General features: G+C 50.3%; 1 protein-coding gene across 3 annotated transcripts in view; it reads left to right on the forward strand.

The window, feature by feature from the left end:
- The first annotated feature begins 11188 nt into the window (after positions 1 to 11188).
- stambpl1 (STAM binding protein-like 1) overlaps positions 11189 to 26851 on the forward strand; it is a 132394-nt gene continuing 116731 nt past the window's right edge. For 2 of the 3 annotated variants that reach the window (XM_072478969.1, XM_072478971.1), the window contains exons 1-2: positions 11190 to 11515; positions 12431 to 12507. The gene's annotated coding sequence lies outside the window, so the exon portion shown is untranslated. Of the gene's footprint in view, positions 11516 to 12430; positions 12508 to 26851 lie in introns of all 3 variants that reach the window. The other variant, XM_072478970.1, reaches the window with a different exon arrangement.

The raw sequence follows: 26851 nt of genomic DNA on the forward strand, positions 1-26851 counted from the left end.
TCTCTGAGGGAGGCTGGTGATTGTGCGGGCGTCTCTGAGGGACTCTGGTGATTGTGCGGGCGTCTCTGAGGGAGCCTGGTGATTGTGCGGGCGTCTCTGAGGCAGGCTGGTGATTGTGCAGGCGTCTCTGAGGGAGGCTGGTGATTGTGCGGGCGTCTCTGAGGCAGGCTGGTGATTGTGCGGGCATCTCTGAGGCAGGCTGGTGATTGTGCGGGCATCTCTGAGGCGGGTTGGAGATTGTGTGGGCGTCTCTGAGGGAGGCTGGTGATTGTGCGGGCATCTCTGAGGCAGGCTGGTGATTGTGCGGGCGTCTCTGAGGGAGGCTGGTGATTGTGCGGGCGTCTCTGAGGCGGGTTGGTGATTGTGCGGACATCTCTGAGGCAGGCTGGTGATTGTGCGGGCGTCTCTGAGCGAGGCTGGTGATTGTGTGGGCGTCTCTGAGGCAGGCTGGAGATTGTGCGGGCGTCTCTGAGGCAGGCTGGTGATTGTGCGGGTGTCTCTGAGGGAGGCTTGTGATTGTGCGGGCGTCTCTGAGGCAGGCTGGTGATTGTGCGGACATCTCTGAGGCAGGCTGGTGATTGTGCGGGCGTCTCTGAGGCAGGCTGGAGATTGTGCGGGCATCTCTGAGGCAGGCTGGTGATTGTGCGGGCGTCTCTGAGGGAGGCTGGTGATTGTGCGGGCGTCTCTGAGGGAGGCTGGTGATTGTGCGGGCGTCTCTGAGGCAGGCTGGTGATTGTGCGGGCGTCTCTGAGGGAGGCTGGTGATTGTGCGGGCGTCTCTGAGGGAGGCTGGTGATTGTGCGGGCGTCTCTGAGGCAGGCTGGTGATTGTGCGGACATCTCTGAGGCAGGCTGGTGATTGTGCGGGCGTCTCTGAGGCGGGTTGGAGATTGTGCGGGCGTCTCTGAGGCAGGCTGGTGATTGTGCGGGCGTCTCTGAGGCAGGCTGGTGATTGTGCGGGCATCTCTGAGGCGGGTTGGAGATTGTGCGGGCGTCTCTGAGGCAGGCTGGTGATTGTGCGGGCGTCTCTGAGGCAGGCTGGTGATTGTGCGGGCATCTCTGAGGCGGGTTGGAGATTGTGCGGGCGTCTCTGAGGCAGGCTGGTGATTGTGCGGGCGTCTCTGAGGCAGGCTGGTGATTGTGCGGGCGTCTCTGAGGCAGGCTGGTGATTGTGCGGGCGTCTCTGAGGCAGGCTGGTGATTGTGTGGGTGTCTCTGAGGCAGGCTGGTGATTGTGCGGGCATCTGTGAGGCGGGTTGGAGATTGTGCGGACATCTCTGAGGGAGGCTGGTGATTGTGCGGTCATCTCTGAGGCAGGCTGGTGATTGTGCGGGCGTCTCTGAGGGAGGCTGGTGATTGTGCGGGCGTCTCTGAGGCAGGCTGGTGATTGTGCGGGCGTCTCTGAGGGAGGCTGGCGATTGCGCGGGCGTCTCTGAGGGAGGCTGGTCATTGTGCGGGCGTCTCTGAGGGAGGCTGGCAATTGTGCGGGCGTCGCTGAGGGAGGTTGGAGATTGTGCGGGCGTCTCTGAGGGAGGCTGGTGATTGTGCGGGCGTCTCTGAGGTGGGTTGGAGATTGTGCGGGCGTCTCTGAGGCAGGCTGGTGATTGTGCGGGCGTCTCTGAGGGAGGCTGGTGATTGTGCGGGCGTCTCTGAGGCGGGTTGGAGATTGTGCGGGCGTCTCTGAGGCAGGCTGGTGATTGTGCGGGCATCTCTGAGGCAGGCTGGTGATTGTGCGGGCGTCTCTGAGGCAGGCTGGTGATTGTGCAAGCGTCTCTGAGGCAGGCTGGTGATTGTGCGGAGATCTCTGAGGGAGGCTGGTGATTGTGCGGGCGTCTCTGAGGCAGGCTGGTGATTGTGCGGGCGTCTCTGAGGGAGGTTGGAGATTGTGCGGGCGTCTCTGAGGGAGGCTGGTGATTGTGCGGGCGTCTCTGAGGCGGGTTGGAGATTGTGCGGGCGTCTCTGAGGGAGGTTGGAGATTGTGCGGGCGTCTCTGAGGCGGGTTGGAGATTGTGCGGGCGTCTCTGAGGCGGGTTGGAGATTGTGCGGGCATCTCTGAGGCGGGTTGGAGATTGTGCGGGCGTCTCTGAGGCGGGTTGGAGATTGTGCGGGCGTCTCTGAGGGAGGCTGGTGATTGTGCGGGCATCTCTCAGGGAGGCTGGTGACTGTGCGGGCGTCTCTGAGGGAGGCTGGTGATTGTGCGGACATCTCTGAGGCGGGTTGGAGATTGTGCGGGCATCTCTGAGGGAGGCTGGTGATTGTGCGGACATCTCTGAGGGAGGCTGGTGATTGTCCGGGCGTCTCTGAGGGAGGCTGGTGATTGTGCGGGCGTCTCTGAGGGAGGCTGGTGATTGTGCGGGCATCTCTGAGGCAGGCTGGTGATTGTGCGGGCATCTCTGGGGGAGGCTGGTGATTGTGCTGGCATCTCTGAGGCAGGCTGGTGATTGTGCGAGCGTCTCTGAGGGAGGCTGGTGATTGTGCGGGCATCTCTGAGGGAGGCTGGTGATTGTGCGGGCGTCTCTGAGGCAGGTTGGTGATTGTGCGGGCGTCTCTGAGGGAGGCTGGTGATTGTGCGGACATCTCTGAGGGAGGCTGGTGATTGTGCGGGCATCTCTGAGGGAGGCTGGTGATTGTGCGGGCATCTCTGAGGCAAGCTGGTGATTGTGCGGGGGTCTCTGAGGCGGGTTGGAGATTGTGCGGGCGTCTCTGAGGCGGGTTGGAGATTGTGCGGGCGTCTCTGAGGCGGGTTGGAGATTGTGCGGGCGTCTCTGAGGCAGGCTGGAGATTGTGCGGGGGTCTCTGAGGCGGGTTGGAGATTGTGCGGGCGTCTCTGAGGCAGGCTGGAGATTGTGCGGGGGTCTCTGAGGGAGGCTGGTGATTGTGCGGGCGTCTCTGAGGCGGGTTGGAGATTGTGCGGGCGTCTCTGAGGGAGGTTGGAGATTGTGCGGGCGTCTCTGAGGCGGGTTGGAGATTGTGCGGGCGTCTCTGAGGCGGGTTGGAGATTGTGTGGGCATCTCTGAGGCGGGTTGGAGATTGTGCGGGCGTCTCTGAGGCGGGTTGGAGATTGTGCGGGCGTCTCTGAGGGAGGCTGGTGATTGTGCGGGCGTCTCTGAGGGAGGCTGGTGATTGTGCGGGCGTCTCTGAGGGAGGCTGGTAATTGTGCGGGCATCTCTGAGGGAGGCTGGTGATTGTGCGGGCGTCTCTGAGGGAGGCTGGTGATTGGGCGGACATCTCTGAGGCGGGTTGGAGATTGTGCGGGCATCTCTGAGGGAAGCTGGTGATTGTGCGGACATCTCTGAGGGCGGCTGGTGATTGTGCGGGCGTCTCTGAGGGAGGCTGGTGATTGTGCGGGCGTCTCTGAGGGAGGCTGGTGATTGTGCGGGCATCTCTGAGGCAGGCTGGTGATTGTGCGGGCATCTCTGAGGGAGGTTGGAGATTGTGCGGGCATCTCTGAGGCAGGCTGGTGATTGTGCGGGCGTCTCTGAGGGAGGCTGGTGATTGTGCGGACATCTCTGAGGGAGGCTGGTGATTGTGCGGGCATCTCTGAGGGAGGCTGGTGATTGTGGTGGCATCTCTGAGGCAGGCTGGTGATTGTGCGGGGGTCTCTGAGGCGGGTTGGAGATTGTGCGGGCGTCTCTGAGGCGGGTTGGAGATTGTGCGGGCGTCTCTGAGGCGGGTTGGAGATTGTGCGGGCGTCTCTGAGGCAGGCTGGAGATTGTGCGGGGGTCTCTGAGGCGGGTTGGAGATTGTGCGGGCGTCTCTGAGGGAGGTTGGAGATTGTGCGGGGCTCTCTGAGGGAGGCTGGTGATTGTGCGGGGGTCTCTGAGGCAGGCTGGTGATTGTGCGGGCGTCTCTGAGGGAGGCTGGTGATTGTGCGGACATCTCTGAGGGAGGCTGGTGATTGTGCGGGCGTCTCTGAGGGAGGTTGGAGATTGTGCGGGCATCTCTGAGGCAGGCTGGTGATTGTGCGGGCATCTCTGAGGGAGGCTGGTGATTGTGCGGGCATCTCTGAGGGAGGTTGGAGATTGTGCGGGCGTCTCTGAGGGAGGTTGGAGATTGTGCGGGCGTCTCTGAGGCAGGCTGGTGATTGTGCGGGCGTCTCTGAGGCAGGCTGGTGATTGTGCGACATCTCTGAGGCAGGCTGGTGATTGTGCGGGCGTCTCTGAGGCAGGCTGGTGATTGTGCGGGCGTCTCTGAGGCAGGCTGGAGATTGTGCGGGCATCTCTGAGGCGGGTTGGAGATTGTGCGGGCGTCTCTGAGGGAGGCAGGTGATTGTGCAGGCGTCTCTGAGGCAGGCTGGTGATTGTGCGACATCTCTGAGGCAGGCTGGTGATTGTGCGGGCGTCTCTGAGGCAGGCTGGTGATTGTGCGGGCGTCTCTGAGGCAGGCTGGAGATTGTGCGGGCGTCTCTGAGGCAGGCTGGAGATTGTGCGGGCATCTCTGAGGGAGGCTGGTGATTGTGCGGGCGTCTCTGAGGCGTGTTGGAGATTGTGCGGGCGTCTCTGAGGGAGGCTGGTGATTGTGCGGGCGTCTCTGAGGGAGGCTGGTGATTGTGCGGGCGTCTCTGAGGGAGGCTGGTGATTGTGCGGACATCTCTGAGGGAGGCTGGTGATTGTGCGGACATCTCTGAGGGTGGCTGGTGATTGTGCGGGCGTCTGTGAGGGAGGCTGGAGATTGTGCGGGCGTCTCTGAGGGAGGCTGGTGATTGTGCGGGCGTCTCTGAGGCCGGCTGTTGATTGTGCAGGCGTCTCTGAGGCAGGCTGGTGATTGTGCGGGCATCTCTGAGGCAGGCTGGAGATTGTGCGGGCGTCTCTGAGGCAGGCTGGTGATTGTGCAGGCGTCTCTGAGGCGGGTTGGAGATTGTGCGGGCGTCTCTGAGGGAGGCTGGTGATTGTGCGGGCGTCTCTGAGGCGGGTTGGAGATTGTGCGGGCATCTCTGAGGCGGGTTGGAGATTGTGCGGGCGTCTCTGAGGCGGGTTGGAGATTGTGCGGGCGTCTCTGAGGGAGGCTGGTGATTGTGCGGGTGTCTCTGAGGGAGGCTGGTGATTGTGCGGACATCTCTGAGGGAGGCTGGTGATTGTGCGGGCGTCTCTGAGGGAGGTTGGAGATTGTGCGGACATCTCTGAGGGAGGCTGGTGATTGTGCGGGCGTCTCTGAGGCAGGTTGGAGATTGTGCGGGCGTCTCTGAGGCGGGTTGGAGATTGTGCGGGCGTCGCTGAGGCGGGTTGGAGATTGTGCGGGCGTCTCTGATGCGGGTTGGAGATTGTGCGGGCGTCTCTGAGGCAGGCTGGAGATTGTGCGGGGGTCTCTGAGGCGGGTTGGAGATTGTGCGGGCGTCTCTGAGGCAGGCTGGAGATTGTGCGGGCATCTCTGAGGGAGGCTGGTGATTGTGCGGGCATCTCTGAGGCGGGTTGGAGATTGTGCGGGCGTCTCTGAGGGAAGCTGGTGATTGTGCGGGCATCTCTGAGGGAGGCTGGTGATTGTGCGGGGGTCTCTGAGGGAGGTTGGAGATTGTGCGGGGGTCTCTGTGGGAGGCTGGTGATTGTGCGGGCATCTCTGAGGGAGGCTGGTAATTGTGCGGGCGTCTCTGAGGGAGGCTGGAGATTGTGCGGGCGTCTCTGAGGCGGGTTGGAGATTGTGTGGGCATCTCTGAGGCAGTCTGGTGATTGTGCGTGCGTCTCTGAGGGAGGTTGGAGATTGTGCGGGGGTCTCTGAGGCGGGTTGGAGATTGTGTGGGCATCTCTGAGGAAGGTTGGAGATTGTGCGGGGGTCTCTGAGGGAGGCTGGTGATTGTGCGGGCGTCTCTGAGGCAGGCTGGTGATTGTGCGGGCGTCTCTGAGGCGGGTTGGAGATTGTGCGGGCGTCTCTGAGGAAGGCTGGTGATTGTGTGGGCGTCTCTGAGGGAGGCTGGTGATTGTGCGGGCGTCTCTGAGGCAGGTTGGTGATTGTGCCGGCGTCTCTGAGGGAGGCTGGTGATTGTGCGGGCGTCTCTGAGGCAGGCTGGTGATTGTGCGGGCGTCTCTGAGGCGGGTTGGAGATTGTGCGGGCATCTCTGAGGCAGGCTGTAGATTGTGCGGGCGTCTCTGAGGGAGGTTGGAGATTGTGCGGGCGTCTCTGAGGGAGGCTGGTGATTGTGCCGGCGTCTCTGAGGGAGGTTGGAGATTGTGCGGGCGTCTCTGAGGGAGGCTGGTGATTGTGCGGACATCTCTGAGGCGGGTTGGAGATTGTGCGGGCGTCTCTGAGGGAGGCTGGTGATTGCGCGGGCGTCTCTGAGGGAGGCTGGTGATTGTGCGGGCGTCTCTGAGGGAGGCTGGTGATTGTGCGGGCGTCTCTGAGGGAGGTTGGAGATTGTGCGGGCGTCTCTGAGGGAGGCTGGTGATTGTGCGGGCATCTCTGAGGCGGGTTGGAGATTGTGCGGGCGTCTCTGAGGCGGGTTGGAGATTGTGCGGGCGTCTCTGAGGGAGGCTGGTGATTGTGCGGGCGTCTCTGAGGGAGGCTGGTGATTGTGCGGGCGTCTCTGAGGCGGGTTGGAGATTGTGCGGGCGTCTCTGAGGCGGGTTGGAGATTGTGCGGGCGTCTCTGAGGCGGGTTGGAGATTGTGCGGGCGTCTCTGTGGGAGGCTGGTGATTGTGCGGGCATCTCTGATGGAGGTTGGAGATTGTGCGGGCGTCTCTGAGGGAGGCTCGTGATTGTGCGGGCGTCTCTGATGGAGGTTGGAGATTGTGCGGGCGTCTCTGAGGGAGGCTGGTGATTGTGCGGGCATCTCTGAGGGAGGTTGGAGATTGTGCGGGCGTCTCTGAGGGAGGCTGGTGATTGTGCGGGCGTTTCTGAGGCAGGTTGGAGATTGTGCGGGCGTCTCTGAGGCAGGCTGGAGATTGTGCGGGCATCTCTGAGGCAGGCTGGTGATTGTGCGGGCATCTCTGAGGCAGGCTGGTGATTGTGCGGGGGTCTCTGAGGCAGGCTGGTGATTGTGCGGACATCTCTGAGGCGGGTTGGAGATTGTGCAGGCGTCTCTGAGGCAGGCTGGAGATTGTGCGGGCATCTCTGAGGCAGGCTGGTGGTTGTGCAGGCATCTCTGAGGCAGGCTGGTGATTGTGCGGGGGTCTCTGAGGCAGGCTGGTGATTGTGCGGGCATCTCTGAGGCAGGCTGGTGATTGTGCGGGCGTCTCTGTGGCAGGCTGGTGATTGTGCGGGGGTCTCTGAGGCGGGTTGGAGATTGTGCGGGCGTCTCTGAGGCGGGTTGGAGATTGTGCGGGCGTCTCTGAGGCGGGTTGGAGATTGTGCGGGCGTCTCTGAGGCAGGCTGGTGATTGTGCGGGCGTCTCTGAGGCGGGTTGGAGATTGTGCGGGCGTCTCTGAGGCGGGTTGGAGATTGTGCGGGCGTCTCTGAGGCGGGTTGGAGATTGTGCGGGCGTCTCTGAGGCAGGCTGTAGATTGTGCGGGGGTCTCTGAGGGAGGTTGGAGATTGTGCGGGCGTCTCTGTGGGAGGTTGGAGATTGTGCGGGCGTCTCTGAGGGAGGCTGGTGATTGTGCGGGCGTCTCTGAGGGAGGCTGGTGATTGTGCAGGGGTCTCTGAGGCGGGTTGGAGATTGTGCGGGCGTCTCTGAGGCGGGTTGGAGATTGTGCGGGCGTCTCTGAGGCGGGTTGGAGATTGTGCGGGCGTCTCTGAGGCGGGTTGGAGATTGTGCGGGTAATTCTGAGGCAGTTTGAGGATTGTGCGGCTATCTCTGAGGCAGGTTGGTGACTATACAATCGTCTCTGAGGCAGGCTGGGGTATATGCAGGTGCCTCTGAGGCAGGTTGGGGATTGTGCAGGTCCTGGCAATTGTGCAGGCGTCTCAACATGGAAGTGCCCTCTGAGGCATGGAAACAAATAAAAACTGTGAGGTCTGAAGCTTTGAGACACCTTGGAGCAGACAGGAAACCTATCTAGGTAAATCGGTTGGGATGCAGGTGCTGACACTCTAGTCTATAGATCCAATGGTGAGACATGACATCTTTGGCTCCAGTGGTCCCAGGCTTACAGCAGGGAGGCAATCACTATTAAGTTGTTAAATTGGTTCACACCAGCTTTTCAGGGGAGGGTGAACAGATTCTAGACTTCTCCTGCACAGCCTGTAATGGTTCTCTTGTAAACAGATTCACCCAAGCTTTCTGCCAGTTCAGAAACACAGTCTTTCTGGAGAAGTTCAATGTCCTCACAAGTTCTCCAGTCCATGGACTCTCATAAATTCACTCGCCTCCTCCGGCGTATCAAAAGAGCATTCTCGATTCTGGTGCGTGACTCATAAACGAGCAGGATACACCCCAAACTTCACTCTTTCCTTGTAGAGGGCCGGTTGAACCCGGCCCACCGCTTGACCAACTCCGCACCCAGGTCCTGGTAGATCCGCAGCTCGTTTCCTTCCCAGGTGCACTTTCTCGTTTCCTTCGCCCACCTCAGAATCTTCTCCTTATCGAGAAAACTATGCAAGCACACCACAATTGCCCTCGGCTGCTCCCCTGCCTTGGGCTTCCTCCTCAAAGCCCTGTGCGCTCGATCCACCTCGGGGGGATGGTGATACTCTGTGGCCTGCATTTCCTCAATTCCTTCAGGCAGTCCTACAATCCGGAGATTCTACCACCTCGAACAATTATCCAGGTCCTCCACCTTCTCCCTAAGCCGCTTCTGGCCCTCTCCTATATCTCTGCCTCCAAAGGGGCCAGCCAGTCCTCATGATCCACCATCGACTCCACCACCTTCTGGAGTGCCAAACTCTGCACCTTCAGCCTCTGCCACTCTCTCAATAATCGCCCTGAGCGGCTCCACCACCTTAGCCAGGCCTCTGAGCCCTCATGTCTCTGCTGCTGGAACTTAGCATTTAAGAGGTCCACCAGTTCCTCAGTAGACCACTGGGCGGGCAACGACAACCCAGATCGCTCTGCCATCTTTCCCTCTGTCTGATTTCAAAAAACCTCCCCGCCAGTCTGCTGCCTCTTGCTCATCACACTCCTCATTTGATAAGCCATAAACTGGCCCCACCAGAGAAGCAGTTCTATCTCTCAGTGCTCATGCACCTCACACCAGCAAGCACTCTCTAAATCGGGTGTAAAAGGACCAAACAATTCCACCTTGAGCAGGAGCCACTGAATATGCGACCACTCACTCCATGGCTGCCACCATGACGTCGACCGGACGTCGAGACTGACATTCTTATAGGAGTGTTCTGTCTGACCAGACCATCAAGCATTTCCTTCAGCATACACTTAAAAGTACCTGATGCTCAACAGGGGACATGTTGTATTGGATCTACTGCCTTGTTAAGCCTAGTTTGCTCCTCTTCCCCAACTTATCCTACTTATTATGGGCCAGGGTTTAGAGAACACCAAAGTATATCATGGAGTTCACCTGACCCACGTTTAATAGATTTTGGTTATGGGGAGCACAAAGGCCCATTTTACAGGTGTGATGCAACTGAGATCTAAAATATTTTTAAACAATACAATGTTTATTCTATGAATTCAGTTAACATTTTATAAGCACACAGTAAACATCTTATCAACTACCAACACTGATACCCCCCAAAGATACAGTACTCTATAGGTAACTCTTAGTTACTTTCCTAATAACATCCATAAGCCAAAGACCCTTTTTAACAAAGACAGTAGGTTTGCATTCCTTACAGATACGGTATTACTTTGAAATCATCAAATGATCTGGAGACATTCTTTAGTATGCAGAGAGAGAGAGACCAAAATGCACCTCCTTGATTTGAATGCAGCTCTCCAACTGAAAACACAGCTAAAAACAGCTTCCAGCTCAAAACGAAAGTAAAAAGCAGAGCCAGAGCCCAGCTTCACCCACACAATGACATCACTGCAGCCACTTGAGAAGACAAACATTTCTTAAAGTGACATTCCCATGACATTCTGAATACAAAAGATGTTGCAATATTAAATATTGCTTGATTAATGACTTGTAGTTATTGATCGTATATATTGTTACACCAGTACAGGATGCGTGAGTAGTGTCCAGGCTCAGTTAGGCCTTTCTAACTAGCAGAGGTTCTACATTTGTGTTTTGAATGAACTTACATTCTAAGTGACACTTAAAGTCATTATATTTGGACTGGAATTTGACTTGACCTTGGGATATTGAACCGCCATAAACTGCAAACTCTGTAATTCAACCTTTGTTTAAGATCTCTTGCTGCTTTTTTTTGATATGGGTGAAGCAGAGTCACATTACATTATGGACAGATGTTTATTTAAAACATTAAGTAGTGTCCTGATTTCAGCCTAAGTGCAAAACATCCCAAGTCATCCAAACCAATAGCAATTGAGTGATGACATTTTATTTTATTCTTATTTTATGCGATGTGTGTGGGGGGGGGGGTTACTGTCCATCGCCAATTGCCCTTGAACTGAGTGGCTTGCGCAGCCATTTGAGTTGCTGGTGAGCGTCAGCCACATTGTTGTGGGTCTGGAGTCACATGTAGGCCAGACCAGGTAGGTACGGCAGATTTCCTTCCAATTATAGTTTCATCATCACTGTTACTGAGATTAGGTTTCAATTCAAGATTTATGAATTGAGTGTGTTATCGAGTTTAGAGGTGAGTATTATAGAATTTAGGGGATGTTATAGAGTTCAAGGTGCGTGTGTTATTTGGGTTTGGGGGTATGTGTTTTTCCAGTGGGTTTCTGTGTTTTGGGGGGTGTTATTTGAGGTTAGGGGTGTGTGTTTTCTATGTGGGGATGTTATTTGGGTTTAGGGTGTGTGTGTTTGTTTTCTGTATTTGGGGGGGGGGTTATTTCAGTTTAGGGGATGTGTGTTTTCTGTGTTTTGGGGGCGTGTGTGTGTTTTGGGAGGTGCGTATATTTTCTCTTTTAGGGGGAGGTTATTTGAGTTTAGGGGGTGTGATTTCTGTGTGGGTGTTATTTGAGTATAGTGGGGGGGGGTTTCTGTGTGCGAGTGTTATTTGAGTTTGGGGGATGTTTTCAGTTGGGGGTGTTATTTGAGTTTGGGGGGGTTCTGTGTTTTAGAGGGGTTATTTTAGTTTGGGGGAGTGTTTCTGTGTTTTGGGGTGTGCGTGTTATTTGAGTTTGGGGTGTGTGTTTTCTGTGTTTTGGTGGGTGTATTATTTGAGTGCAGGGGGTGTTTTCTGTGTTTTGGGGGTGTGTGTTATTTGATTGTCGGAGGCGTGTGTAGTTGATAGGTCGTTATCTGGTTGTCTGTGTTGTCTCGGTGGACAGGGGTAATAAAGCAACGGAGGGTTTGTGGCGGGGTCACAGCTCCTGTGAGATGCAGTCTGGTTTGTTAATAAATCCTAGGATTTCTGCAGCCTGTTTTTGATGGGAGGCGCTGTGATTGAGGAACCGGGACTGGGACTCAGCTCCAGCCGCTGCCGAGCTCATTGTGGGGCGGTACAATGTAGCTGCTGATGCGGCAGCCACTTCCAGCAGCTCCCGAATGATCTGACCGGGGAAAGCGCTGACTCGCCTGGGCTCGGCCTGGCCGATACACCCGCCGCGCGGCTGGCAGGGGTAAGTAAGGGACATCTATGCTTCCTACCTCCATCCATATCTCTGTAATTGAAAACAGATTTTCAGGTAATTGGAGACTCTGCTCCCATATATAATGCAAGTCAATAATAATTTTGATTTTTAGATTTTATGAATGGAACTGGCCCAAACAACTCCACAAGTGACCTTTTAACGTTGAGGAATATATTGTTTGGTTCAAAGACACCAGGATTGTTGATCACACTGTGTCAGGTCCAAAAAAAGGGGGGAAAACATTTTAAATTCTGCTCCCATTTCTTGGTGAACAATTGGAGCGATTTGCCAGAGCAGGCTAAGTTTCATGTGCGTCTTTCTCTGAAAGGGACAGAGAGATCAAATAAGCCCATCTTTTATTGCGGTGCCCAGACATTAAACGGCGACCTCATTCAAGGACTTGCGTCCATGAAATTTGATCACATTTCACGTTTCTCTGGCCTGTGTGTGAAGTCCATCTATTTCAAAGGGATTGTACTGGAGACAATGTCATTTCCCAGTAAGTTGATGATGGACATGAGAATGGTATAGTATTTGGTGGGCAGTGCTGGTTTTAGCCACTGGGTTAAATCAGAAATGTAAGAAGGGTGCTACCAAGGCCACGTGATGCCGAACAGGAACTGTTGTAAATTTTACGATCTCAAATGTCCCTGCTTACACATTTGTACTTGGTAAACATTCAGATTGTCTCACTGAGATTTCTCTTCAGATCCCTCCTCTCCTGGGGTCACGGTGGATTCTACTCTGGGGTGCTCAGACTGGGTCTGTAAGAAGTAGAAAGTTGTGGGGGGGGAAGATTTTTTAAAAAGCTTGAAGTGTGAGATGACCTTTTGTTTCTGTATATCTGCCCCAGAGGAGTGGCTAACATGCGTCATTCTGGCTTTGCCTCTGTCTTGTTTGTAGATGAAATCTATTGTGTTCAGCGGCTTGTTGAAGGTTGATTACCCCGTGGGCAAGGCAGTGTTTTTCAGCACTTTACCGTAAGTAAAATCTCTGCGAGAGGAAAGAGCATTTGACGCCCCATCGTGCTGGTTACTTGTGCAATGTCAATGGACATTTGATTCAATGAAGTGTATGTGTGTAATACATGCATGTGTGCTAAACTTTCCAGTTGACGCTTGCAAGCAGCCCTGCAGATCCATTGAAGTTGAGGTACATCCTTTCAGGGAAAAAAAGCAGCCGTCTATATAGGGCAATGAAGAGAATGTGGCAGCCAGATTAGTTTTAAATTGTTCCAGCAAAGAAATAGCACGTGCATGAGGGGCCGAATGGCCTCTTGCATTGGTTCTGTGTGAAAAATGTCCCCAGCATTGAATTAATTAAATTGATTCAGAATCAATCAATTAGTATTACCAGTATTAAGTGAATATTATATAATAATAATCTTTATTGTCACAAGTAGGTTTACATTAACACTGCAATGAAGTTACTGTGAAATGCCCCTAGTCGCCACATTCCGGCGCCTGTCCCGGTACACAGAGGGAGAATTTAGAATGTCCAAATTACCTAACAGCATGTCTTTCGGGACTTGTGGGAGGAAACCGGAGCACCCAGAGGAAACCCATGCAGACACAGCGAGTACATGTACAGACAGTGACCCAAGCCAGGAATCGAACCTGGGACCCTGGTGCTGTGAAGCAACAGTACTAACCACTGTGCTATCGTGTTGCCCGCATCATAGAATCACCATGCAGAAGGAGGCAATTCGGTCCATCGAGTCTGCACCGGCAGAGTTCAGTGCTCTTGGAAAGAGCAACCTATGCAAGCCCACACCTCCACCCTACCCAAACCCACACCTCCACCCTGTCTCCATAGCCCAGTAACACACCTAACCTTTTTGGACACTAAGGGCAATTTAGCATGGCCAATCTACCTATCCTGCACATCTTTGGACTGTGGGAGGAAACCCACGCAGACACTGGGAGAACGTGCAGACTCCGCACAGACAGTGACCCAAGCCGGGAATTGAACCTGGGACCCTTGAAGTTGTGAAGCAACAGTGCTAACCACTGTGCTACCATGCCACCCATAAAGGATGTTCTCCAATAAAGAGTGTGGAAGAGATGTTAGTTGTAAAGGCAAAAGACAATGTGCATGCATTCAGTGCAAATAAATGTTTTCATTCAATCCCATGTGAGATATAATCTGTAAAGCACAGCTAAGTGCAGCTCTATACTTTATAATGATTTGAAAAACATGACCAGATCTAATGGAAATTATTTCGAAGCATAAAAGATACTTTAAAATTGAATGATTTTATGTGGAGAGGTTTTCAGTTCTCTTTCAAGGGCTTTATAGATAATCCAGTGGGAATTAGGATTTTGACCATTTTGTTGCAAATACTGACTCCCAAAACACTACATTGACATTGTTTTTCTAGCTTCTTTTAAAAATACTGTGTCTATGATTATAGTACATTTGTATTTGTGAATTTTAACATCTGAAATATTAGTTGAAATCTGATATTTTATTGAGAAAATTGAAAGGGTGCTAAAGGTAAACATGGGAATTTATGTACATTAAATTTTTCAAACCACCTATAAGTGAACATAAGTCGAGTGTGTCAAAAAAAAGCATAATATGTTGATTTTATGTAGATCATTATTTTAAACTTCACCAAAGTATTACTAAGACCGCTTAAAGTGCACCTAGTAATTATTAAATGTGAGATGTTTTAGAAAATAGTGAGGGGACCAGAATTTTTCAAATACTCTCAAGGCCCTGTTTGCAATCCAGATCTTCCCCAACCCGAACTTGTAAAAAGCAAAACTGTTCTTAGGCTTGAACAAAGAAAGGACAAGCAGAAATATAAGGGGACAGATGAAGTACCTGAAAGTAGGAAGCAGGTACTATTGTCTGTTCATATTTACCTTTTCTCTGTTTGTCATCTGTAAGGAGCCTCCATGAACTGAGTTTGCGTGATTTCAATTGAGTTCCTGCAAAGGAAATGAATCCGGGATCTTATAAAGGCTGTTCGTGCTGGGTGGGTCTTCCTATGCTGCGTTATCTCCCCTCTTGGAAGTGTTAATTCCGTAGGGTACAATATTGGCAACACTTCAATACCTTACTCAAGTGGCCTTTGCAAATCTGGAGTGAGTGTCAACAGTCTGTTAGACTTTGAGGTCACTGGATTTCTAGATGGGAATACAAGCTGCAAGGAGGGCACAATGAAGCTGCAAAGAGATCTAGATTGGTTAAGTGAGTGAGCAACAAGATGGCAATGTAGCATAATGTGGAGAAACATAATATGACTGACTTTGATGCTAAAAATAGAAAAGCAGAATATTTTTTAAAAGACTTGTAAATGTTGAGAGAGACTGGGTGTACTCATACAAGGAACACCGAGCTTAGCAAAGCATGTTGGGAAATAAAGTGGCATGTTGGCCTTTCTTTCAAGAGGATTGGAAAACTTGACCAAAGAAGTTTTGCCACAATTGTATCAAGTTTTGGTGAGACCTTGCCTAGAATACTTTGTGCAGTTTTGGTTCCTGTAATTTGGGAAGCACGGTAGCATTGTGGATAGCACAATTGCTTCACAGCTCCAGGGTCCCAGGTTCAATTCCGGCTTGGGTCACTGTCTGTGCGGAGTCTGCACATCCTCCCCGTGTGTGCGTGGGTTTCCTCCGGGTGCTCCGGTTTCCTCCCACAGTCCAAAGATGTGCAGGTTAGGTGGATTGGCCATGATAAATTGCCCATAGTGTCCAAAATTGCCCTTAGTGTTGGGTGGGGTTACTGGGTTATGGGGATAGGGTGGAGGTGTAGACCTTGGGTAGGGTGCTCTTTCCAAGAGCCGGTGCAGACTCGATGGGTCGAATGGCCTCCTTCTGCACTGTAAATTCTATGATTCTATGAATTCAGGAAGGGTACCGTTGCGGAAAACTCTGCTAGTTGGGAGTCACACCTCGCACAATGGAATATGGTTGTGGTTGTTGGTGGACAGTCATCCCAGCCCCAGGACATAACTGCAGGAAATCCACAGGGTAGTGTCCTAGGCCCAACCATCTTCAGCTGCTTTTATGAATGACCATCCTGCCATCATAAGGTCAGAAGTGGGATATGTGCTGATGATTGCGCAATGCTCAGCACTACTCGTGACTGCTCAGATACTGAAGCAGTCCATGTTCAAATGCAGCAAGACCTGGACAATATCCAGGCTTGGACACCACGCAAGTGCCAGGCAATGACCATCTCCTACAAGAGAGTATCTAACCATTGGCCCTTGACATTCAATGGCAATACCATTATTGAATTCCCCACTACCAACATTCTGGGGTTACCATTGACCAGAAACTGAACTGGACTAGCCATATAAATACTGTGGCTACAAGAGCAGGTCAGAGGCTAAGAATCCTGCAGTGAGTAATCCTGTTCCTGACTCTCCGAAGCCTGTCCACCGTTGACATTTTAAAAATAGATTTAGAATAGCCAATTATTTTCTTTCCAATTAAGGGTCAGTTCAGTGTGGCCAATCCACCTACCCTGCACATTGTTTTGTGTTGTAGGAGTGAGACCCACACAGACATGGGGAGAATGTGCAAACTACACACGGACAGTGATCCGGGGCCGGGATCGAACCTGGGTCCTCGGTGCTGTGAGGCAGCAGTGCTAACTACTGTGCCACTGTGCTGCCTCTGTCCACCAGTGATTCGATTACGTTTACTTTAGTGATAGAAAGGGATAGGTATATACTGCAGAGCAAGAGTTATATCTGGGGGAAAGGCAATTATGATGCGATGAGGCAAGACTTAGGATGCTTCGGATGGAGAGGAAAACTGCAGGGGATGGGCACAATGGAAATGTGGAGCTTGTTCAAGGAACAGCTACTGCGTGTCCTTGATAAGTATGTACCTGTCAGGCAGGGAGAAAGTGGTCGAGCAAGGGAACCGTGGTTTACTAAAGCAGTCGAAACACTTGTCAAGAGGAAGAAGGAGGCTTATGTAAAGTTGAGACATGAAGGTTCAGTTAGGGCGCTCGAGAGTTACAAGTTAGCTAGGAAGGACCTAAAGAGAGAGCTAAGAAGAGCCAGGAGGGGACATGAGAAGTCTTTGGCAGGTAGGATCAAGGATAACCCTAAAGCTTTCTATAGATATGTCAGGAATAAAAGAATGACTAGGGTAAGAGTAGGACCAGTCAAGGACATTAGTGAGAAGTTGTCCGAGGAGATAGGAGAGATGTTAAATGAATATTTTTTGTCAGTATTAACACAGGAAAAAGACAATGTTGTCAAGGAGAATACAGGCTACTACTGAGATTCAGGCTACTAGACTAGAAGGGCTTGAGGTTCATAAGGAGGAGGTGTTAGCAATTCTGGAAAGTGTGAAAATAGATAAGTCCCCTGGGCTGGATGGGATTTAGCCGAGGATTCTCTGGGAAGTTAGGGAGGAGATTGCTGAGCCTTTGGCTTTGATCTTTAAGTCATCTTTGTCTACAGGAATAGTGTCAGAAGACTGGAGGATCGCAAATGTTGTCCCCTTGTTCAAGAAGGGGAGTAGAGACAACCCCGGTAACTATAGACCAGTGAGACTTACTTCTGTTGTGGGCAAAGTCTTGGAAAGGTTTATAAGAGATAGGATGTATAATCATCTGGAAAGGAATAATTTGATTAGAGATAGTAAACACGGTTTTGTGAAGGGTAGGTTGTGCCTCACAAACCTTATTGGGTTATTTGAGAAGGTGACCCAAACAGGTGGATGAGGGTAAAGCAGTTGATGTGGTGTATATGGATTTCAGTAAAGCATTTGATAAGGTTCCCCACGGTAGGCTACTGCAGAAAATACGGAAGCTTGGGATTCAGGGTGATCTGGCAGTCTGGATCAGAAATTGGCTAGCTGGAAGAAGACAAAGGGTGGTGGTTGATGAGAAATGTTCAGACTGGAGTCCAGTTACTAGTGGTGTACCACAAGGATCTGTTTTGGGGCCACTGCTGTTTGTCATTTTTATAAATGACCTGGAGGAGGGCGTAGAAGGATGGGTGAGTAAATTTGCAGATGACACTAAAGTCGGTGGAGTTGTGGACAGTGCGGAAGGATTTTACAAGTTACAGAGGGACATAGATAAGCTGCAGCACTGGGCTGAGAGGTGGCAAATGGAGTTTAATGCAGAAAAGGTATTCATTTTGGAAGGAATAACAGGAAGACAGAGTACTGGGCTAATGGTAAGATTCTTGGTAGTGTGGATGAGCAGAGAGATCTCGGTGTCCATGTACATAGATCCCTGAAAGTTGCCACCCAGGTTGAGAGGGTTGTTAAGAAGGCGTACGGTGTATTAGCTTTTATTGGTAGAGGGATTGAGTTTCGGAGCCATGAGGTCATGTTGCAGCTGTACAAAACCCTGGTGTGGCCGCACTTGGAGTATTGCATGCAATTCTGGTCGCCGCATTATAGGAAGGACGTGGAAGCATTGGAAAGGGTGCAGAGGAGATTTACCAGAATGTTGCCTGGTATGGAGGGAAGATCTTATGAGGGAAGGCTGAGGGACTTGAGGCTGTTTTCGTTCGAGAGAAGAAGGTTAAGAGGTGACTTAATTGAGACATACAAGATGATCAGAGGATTAGATAGGTTGGACAGTGAGAGCCTTTTTCCTCGGATGGTGATGTCTAGCACGAGGGGACATAGCTTTAAATTGAGGGGAGATAGATATAGCACAGATGTCAGAGGTAGGTTCTTTACTCATAGAGTAGTAAGGGCGTGGAATGCCCTGCCTTCAACAGTAGTGGACTCACCAAGACTAAGGGCATTCAAATGGTCATTGGATAGACATATGGACGATAAGGGAATAGTGTAGATGGGCTTTAGAGTGGTTTCACAGGTCGGTGCAACATCGAGGGCCGAAGGGCATGTACTGCGCTGTAATGTTCTATACCTGGATGAGTGCAGCTTCAACAACACTCAAGAAGCTCAACAACATTTTGCCAGGAAGGAGATCCAGAGTTTCCCAGTGGAGCCAGCCTCCACATTGCTGGACGAGGTGCTGACGACAGGGGGACTGGAGAAGAGGTTAATGTCGGCGGTTTACGGAGCTATTTTGGAAGAGGAGGAGGCGCCACTGGAAGGGATCAAAGCAAAGTGGGAGGAAGAGTTGGGGGAGGGCATGGAGGAGGGGTTTGGTGTGAAGTGCTCTGGAGAGTGAATGGCTCTACATCTTGGGTGAGGTTGGGGCTGATACAGCTGAAAGTGGTATATAGAGCACACCTCACAAGAGCGAGTATGAGTCGGCTCTTTGAGGGGATAGAAGATGTGTGTGAACGTTGCGGGGTGTTGGGGGTGGGGGCGTAAATCACGTTCATATGTTTTGGTCCTGTCCAAAGCTGGAGGATTACTGGAAGGAGGTTTTTAGAAATCTTTAAAGTGGTGCACGTGAAACTGGACATGGGCCCTCGGGAGGCCATATTCGGGGTGTCGGACCAGCTCGGGTTGGAAACGGGTGCGGAAGCAGAAGTTGTAGTCTTCGCCTCGTTGATCGTCTGAAGGCGGATCCTGTTGGGATGGAGAGCAGCGTCTTCACCCTGTGCCCTGGTGTGGCGGGGGGAGTTGCCTGAATCCTTGACTCTTGAGAAGGTTACGTTTGAACTAAGGGGAAGGATGGAGGTGTTCTACAATTCATGGGCATCATTCATTATGCACTTTCAAGAATTGGATAACATGGAACAGTAGTGGGGGAGGGGGCGTTGTGAGAGTTGGGGTGAGGGGGAAGGGTCTGTGGGGAGGGGGACTGTCTGTGTTAATGGTGACGATGGGTGATTCCTAGTTCCTTTTTGTTATTTGTTTATGTTAACAGGCAGGCAGTTGTTTGGGGGTTGGTGGGAGGATGGGATTGTTGTTGTTGATATGGGGATTGACATGATATTCGTTACTGCTTATTGTTTGTTGTTGGTGGGTGCAAATTTGGGAGAAAATCTGAAAAAGGAGGAGAATTAAAATATATTTAAAAAAAGGAAGCTCAGCAGCATCCAGGACATAGCAATCAATTGATTGGCACCCCATCCGCAAATATTCACTTCCTCCACCTGTAGCCACTTAAAATGGCCAACTCCCGATTTTAAAATGGCGAACGGCAAAGGCTGATGGGAAAGTCAGCCAACAGGACACAAACGAGCAGCTGCAGGTTGACTGTGTATTTACCTCCTGAAAGGCCAGGCAAGATCGATACCAGCAACCATCAGCATAACAAAACACCAGCCATCTGCATACTAATGAGCAATCCCAGGAACAAAGAGCAACATTTAGACACATAAAGCAAAACCAGACTCTTCGGCGCCAGCAGAAGCCTACACAAAAGGAGGTGAACGACCACCTCAAGACCGCCCATCGATCAGGGAACCGCTCCAGCATTGGAGAAAATCGAACCAAGCGATTGGGACAAAGTCCAATCACTTGGAACCAGGTACAGGATCCGACCCGAAAGGCGTGAAGCCCCTGGGGACTATAAGAATTGAGCCCCAAGTTCAAGGCGCTCTCTCTTCCAGCTCTCTTGACTCTTCAACAGCCGCTCAAAACTGTAAGTATTACTTCAACGCTCACTACGAGATAGGCGCTCTTGGCTACCAATCTGTACCAACTTCGAATCCCACAGGCTCAGAACCAGAACAAAAGGCCATTCGTTTCCCTGACCTGGTGGGCCAGTTCCAAGTTAAGTATTGGCCTGTTAGCTGTAGAAGTAGCTTAGACGTAGAATTTGAACATGAGTAGTGATTACTGTGTATAATAAATGTGCTTTGATTTAAATCTTACTAAGCGGTGTATTGGATTATTCATCATTACTCGGACTTGAACCACGTGGCGGTATCAGAAAGATACCTGGCGACTCAAGAGCAAAGGTGATAAAACAGAGCAATTAAACTAAGGCAAAGTTAGCAACACATCAACCCACACTAGCAGCAGTTTATGCCATCTACTGCAGGAATTTACCAAGGTTCCTTTAACGGAACCTTCAAAATCCATGACTGTTACTGTCTAGAAGGACAAGGCCAGAAGATGTATGGGAACACCACCACCTGCAAGTTCCCCCCCCCCAAAGCCACACATCATCCTGACTTGGAAATATCTTGCCGTTCCTTCACTGTTGCTGGGTCAGAATCCTGAAACTCCCTCCCTAACAGCACTGTGGATGTACCTACACCACATGGGCTGCTGTGGTTCAAGAAGGCAGCTCACCACCATATTCTCCAGGGCAATTAGGGATGGGCAACAAATGCTGGCCTAGCCAGCGATGCCTGCATCCCATGTACGAGTCAAGAAAATTGTATGACCTCCAAGAAAAGTTCATAGATTGCTCTCTTGGATGAGAGAGTTGTCCATTGATAAGAGGCTGAGTGACAATAAGTGATTATTATTATTGAATCTAGAGTCTCCAGAAATTAAGTCTTTTTTAGTGTAAATACCATTTATTAATCCTCAAATAACCAAGGCTGCTAAGGGTATTTGAATTTGTTCAGCTAGTATGCTCCTTTATAACTCAAACATTTATCCAGATCATCACAAATGTAAGTAGCCTTGGGGTATTCTAATCAACGTAGGTTTTACAGAAAGGAATGTCAGTACTTCAAACATTATTTCTTACCCTTGTTTGTGCAGCATGGATACACTTCTACTAATACCATTAGCTAAGCTTTCTTTAAAGATTTTTGTGTTACTATATACCAGTGGTGTTACTTTAGAGGGGCATTTAGTTCAGCTTTATTGTTAACTTTCAGATTGGATCAAGAGATACAGTTCTGTAGCTGCAATATAGCTACATGTGGCAATTGGTGATATGATTTAAAGATCTCCGCGCCCAGTCATCAGATTACATGTTGCTCAATTCGTTTTTCCTGATCACTGTTATCAGTTTCGTAGCACCTTTTGCAAGAGCTGAAAAGTCGTTAGGCACAAGCCCCACTCCTGGATTTGAGCACATAACTAAGGCTGACCCGTGGGCAGCACGGCAGCACAAGTGGATAGCACTGTGGCTTCACAGCGCCAGGGTCCCAGGTTTGATTCCCCGCTGGGTCACTGCCTGTGTGGAGTCTGCCCGTGTCTGCGTGGGTTTCCTCCGGGTGCTCCGGTTTCTTCCCACAGTCCAAAGACGTGCAGGTTGGGTGGATTGGCCACGATAAATTGCCCATAGTGACCAAAAAAGGTTAAGAGGAGTTATTGGGTTACGGGGATAGAGTGGAATGAGGGCTTAAGTGGGTCAGTGCAGACTTGAAGGGCCGAATGGCCTCCTACTGCACTGCACTGTATGTTCTATGTTCTATGTTCTGTGCAGTAATGAGGAATACTACATTGTCAAAGGTGCCCTCTTTCAGATGAAATACCTGACCCAAGCCCCCTCTGCCTATTCAGGTGGACGTGACAGATCTTGTAGCAACAATTGAAAAGCAGGAGATTTCTCTCCACGTTCTGATCAACATTCCTCATTCAGTCTGCACCAGAAAAAATATTGACTGGCTGTTTGCATTATGTGCTGCTCTTGAAATTTGCAGTTGCTATGTATACAAAATAAGAAGGGCAGGTTGTGACTGAGCTTGATAGTGTAAAATGAGTGCTAGTGAGTCAACAGTCCATTTTGCATCTTTTTGATTTTTGTTTTCTTTGAAGCAAGTGGAAATATTAAGGTTATATTGGTTGCTGACTCAATACCGCTTAGCTTACACTTTTTTGCTCAAAGTAATGATCTACTGTGACTTCTGAAGTAATTAATTGGCTGTGCTTTAGAACATCCCGGCGGTTGTGAAGTGTTAAAATGTACAGTATACACAGTAATAACCTTAAAGTATATGCAACGGACATGATGGGTTTCTTGACATTCTGTAGATGAACAATAGTAGCTGCTCACAGCCTGTGTGAACATAAAGGAGATAAAGGAAATTCAATTCCAGACAGGGTGGAGAGGACCAAGCTGAGAGACAGGGGGCAAAATTCTCCCCCAACGGCGCGATGTCCGCCGACTGGCGCCAGAAACGGCGCCAATCAGACGGGCATCGCGCCGGCCCAAAGGTGCGGAATGCTCCGCATCTTTGGGGGCCGAGCCCCAACATTGAGGGGCTAGGCCAAGCGGCGGAGGGATTTCCGCCCCGCCAGCTGGCGGAAATGGCGTTTGTTGCCTCGCCAGCTGGCGCGGAAATGCGGCGCATGCGCGGGAGCGTCAGCGGCCGCTGAAAGTTTCCCGCGCATGCGCAGTGGGGAGAGCCGTGATGGAGGCGGAAGGGAAAGAGTGCCCCCACGGCACAGGCCCGCCCGCGGATCGGTGGGCCCCGATCGCGGGCCAGGCCACCGTGGGGGCACCCCCCGGGGTCAGATCGCCCCATGCGCGCCCCCCCCCCCAGGACCCCGGAGCCCGCCCGCGCCGCCTGGTCCCGCCGGTAAATACCAGCTTTGATTTACGCCGGCGGGACAGGCAATTTCTGGGCGGGGCTTCGGCCCATCCGGGCCGGAGAATTGAGCAGGGGGTCCCGCCAACCGGCGCGGCCCGATTCCCGCCCCCACCCAATCTCCGGTACCGGAGACTTCGGCGGGGGCGGGATTCATGGTGGCCAACAGCCATTCTCCGACCCGGCGGGGGGTCGGAGAATGACGCCCAGGATAACATTTGCATTTCAGAGATTGTCTAGTTCGCTGATTTAGGTAAAATACACTGACCAGTTGATGTGTGCATTAAAATAATCAGTGATTAGCAGTTGCTAATGAAGTCTAGCAGTAATGTCAGGAAGTAAGAATTATAAAAGGGTGTTGCAAACTGTAAATTGTTGAGAAGTTTCCCATGGACGACCCAGGTACTTCTCCCATGCAGGCTGCGATAAAATTGTTACTTACTTGAACCTCACAAGCTCCAGAGTGAATGTTTGTTGTTTGTTTTTTCTCTCTACAACAGGTACTATGTAAATTACATTTCTTTAGATCGCCAAGGGCATATTTCTTCCTTGAGGTAAAAGCAAATTACTGTGGATGCTGGAGTCTGAAACAAAAACGGAAAGTTCTGGACAATCTCAGCAGGTCCGACAGCATCTGCAGAGAGAGAGAATGGATCTAATGTTTTGAGACTGGATTATTCTTTGTCAAAGTTTTGCATCTCGGTAGCATAGTGGTTTCACAGCGCCAGGGTCCCAGGTTCGATTCCCGCTTGGGTCACTGTCTGCGGAGTCTGCACGTTCTCCCCGTGTCTGCATGGGATTTCTCCTGGTGTTCCGGTTTTCTCCCGCAGTCCAAAGATGTGCAGATTAGGTTGATTGGCCATGCTAAATTGCCCTTGGGTTAGATGGGGTTGCTGGGTTATGGGGATAGGGCTTGGGTAGGGTGCTCTCCTTCTGCACTGTAAATTCTATGATTCTATGGTCTGCCCATGAACAAAATTAAAGAACAGACCCTTAAGGATTATAACCTCTATTATTACCCAAGCCACGTGCAAATTGGCGTAGGGATGAGAAAATTAGTGAAGAAAATACACGGCTAAAGCAATGGTCCGGGAAAGAGGGGTTCCATTTCATGGGGCACTGGCATCAGTATTGGGTCAGGAGGGATCTGTACCATTGGGACGGTGTCCATCTGAACCAATCTGGGGCCAGTGTTTACTGGAAAGGATACATAGAGTGGTCACAAGGACATTAAACTAGCAAATGGGGAGGAGGGGACGTCTCAGGGGAAATCAATACAGTTCCAAAAACAAATAGCAAGGCAGAGAGTAAAACGATTGTCAGGAACCTAACTTCAGGAACTGCAGCTAATGGCAAAACTACAAAAAAGTATACTGGTTAAACAAAAAGTGAAAAATAATAAACAAGCAAATAAAACATCACTGCTGAGGGATAGATCAGGGGGAATAGCCCAATTAAGAGTTCTATATACAAATGCACGGAGTGTAAGGAATAAACTAGATGAGCTGCAGGTACTAATTCAGGTTGAAGATTATGATGTAGTAGCTGTTACAGAGACGTAGCTGTAGGATGGTCAGGACGAGGAACTAAATATACCCGGTTATAAAGTTTACAGGAGGACCAGACAATATGGCAGAGGGGGTGGAGTAGCCTTACTGATTAGAAGTACTATCACTTCGGGGCAGCACGGTGTCGCAGTGGTTAGCACTGCTGCCTCACGGCGCCGAGGTCCCAGGTTTGATCCTGGCTCTGGATCACTGTCCGTGTGGGGTTTGCACATTCTCCCTGTGTTTGCGTGGGTTTCACCCCCACAACCCAAAAGATGTGTAGGTTAGGTGGATTGGCCATGCTAAATTGCCCCTTAATTGGAAAAAATGAATTGGGCACTCCAAATTTATTTTTTATAACATTTAAAAAAAAAAGAAATACTATCACTTTAATGGTGAGGCAGGATATTATGAGGGGAAAGCATCCAGTGGAGACCACATGGGTGGAACTGAGGAACAAAAAAGTATCTAAAACTGTAATAGGTATTGTGTAATGGCCTCCTGGTAGCAGTTCTGAGGTGCTGGATTGAATAAAGGCAGAAATTAGGCAAGTATGTAGCAAATGTAGAGTAGTATTTACGTGGGATTTTAACTTACACATAGATTGGGAGAGGCAGACAAGCACCTGTCTGAAAGGTCGTGAATTTCTGGGATGTTTCTTGCAGCAATATGTTCGAGATGCAACAAGGATATTGGATTTAGTTATGAGTAATGAGCACTATTTAATTAGTAGCCTAACTGCGAACACTTACCAAATAGTGATCACAACATCATTGAATTCAGTGCAGCGTTTAAAACTGAAAAGCTCATTTCAGATACTAAAATTTTTGACTTGGTTGTAAGGCTGACTTTAACAGGATGAGGCAGAGACTGTCCACGGTAAACTGGGAAGATCTGTTAATGGGTCAAACGACTGAAGATCAGTGGGAAATATTTAAAGAAACATTTAATGAGATACAAAGGAAATATATACCCCTGAGAGGAAAAGGCTCCGCTTCACAAAAAAACAACCAGGGACAACTGAAGAGGTTGGGGACAGCATAAAACTAAAACAAAGAGCTTACAAAAATGCAAAACGTAGTATAGATCCGGACAAATGGGAAAGGTACAAGGACCGCAAAGTAACTTAGAAGAACTACTGAAAGGGATTATGAAAGGAAACTTGCAAGAGACATCAAAATCAATAAGAATAAATTTTATTATATAAAGGGGAAGTGGGTGGTGAAGAACAATGTAGGCCCACTAAAAGCTGAAAATGGAGATATTGCCCGTGATAATGGGGGAATGGCAGACATGTTGAACAATTATTTTGCCTCCGTGTTCACAGTTGAAAAGGAGGATAACTTCCGGAAGTCAGAAAACAATTAATAGTCGATAAGAGGACTAGGGCTGAATACAGTTAATCAGGAACCAGGATATTAATGGAAATAAAGAATGGCAAGTCCCCAGGAACTGACGGTTTCCACCCAAGGGTGTTAAAGGAAGTAGGGGAGTACACTGCAGGTGCCCTAATTACAATCTTCAGAGTTCCCTAGATTCAGGAGTAATTATTCTTGATTGGAAAATTGTACTATAGAATCATAGAAGTTTACAGCATGGAAACAGGCCCTTCGGCCCAACCAGTCCATGCCGCCCAGTTTTTACCATTAAGCTAGTCCCAGTTGCCCGCACTTGGCCCATAACCCTCTATACCCATCTTACCATGTAACTATCTAAATTCTTTTTAAAAGACACAATTGTACATGTCACTCCACTTTTTAAGAAGGGTGAAAGGGGGAAACCAGGGAATTACAGAGTGGTTAGCCTAACATCTATGGTGGGGAAAATAGCTGGAGTCTATAATCAGGATGCAGTAACTGCACAACTTGAAAAATCTTGGTCGATCAGCGAGAGGCAACATAAATTCATGAAGGGAAGATCAGGTCTGACTAGTCTTATTGAATTTTTTGAAGAAGTGACTCGGGTAGTGGACAGGGGAATGAATGTGTCTGGATGTCATTGATGGGGACTTCCAGAAGGTATTTGATAAAGTCCCACACAAGAGACTGTTAACTAAGATGGAAGCTCGTGGAGTTGAGGGCAAATTATCGACATGGTTAAGAAGTTGGTTTGAATGGCAGACAACAGAGTGGGGATAATGGCTAATTACTCTAACTTTCAGGAGGTGACTAGTGATATGCCATAGGGATCTGTGTTGGGGCCTCAATTATTCACATTATTCATAAATGACTCGAAGGCAGGCCGACAGCAGGATAGGGAGAGGGGAAAAGAAAAGGAAGGAGGCCAAGCGACATAGAGGGGTGGAAGGGAGAAAGAGGGTTCCACCCACATACAAAAACTAGTCACCTACCCACGGTAAAGGGCTAATGAAAGGAACCTGAAATACGAAAAGAAATGGGAGGGGGACACTGAAAAAGAACAACTTGT

This window comes from Scyliorhinus torazame, chromosome 16 (assembly GCF_047496885.1).
Source record: "Scyliorhinus torazame isolate Kashiwa2021f chromosome 16, sScyTor2.1, whole genome shotgun sequence".
NCBI lineage: Eukaryota > Metazoa > Chordata > Chondrichthyes > Carcharhiniformes > Scyliorhinidae > Scyliorhinus > Scyliorhinus torazame.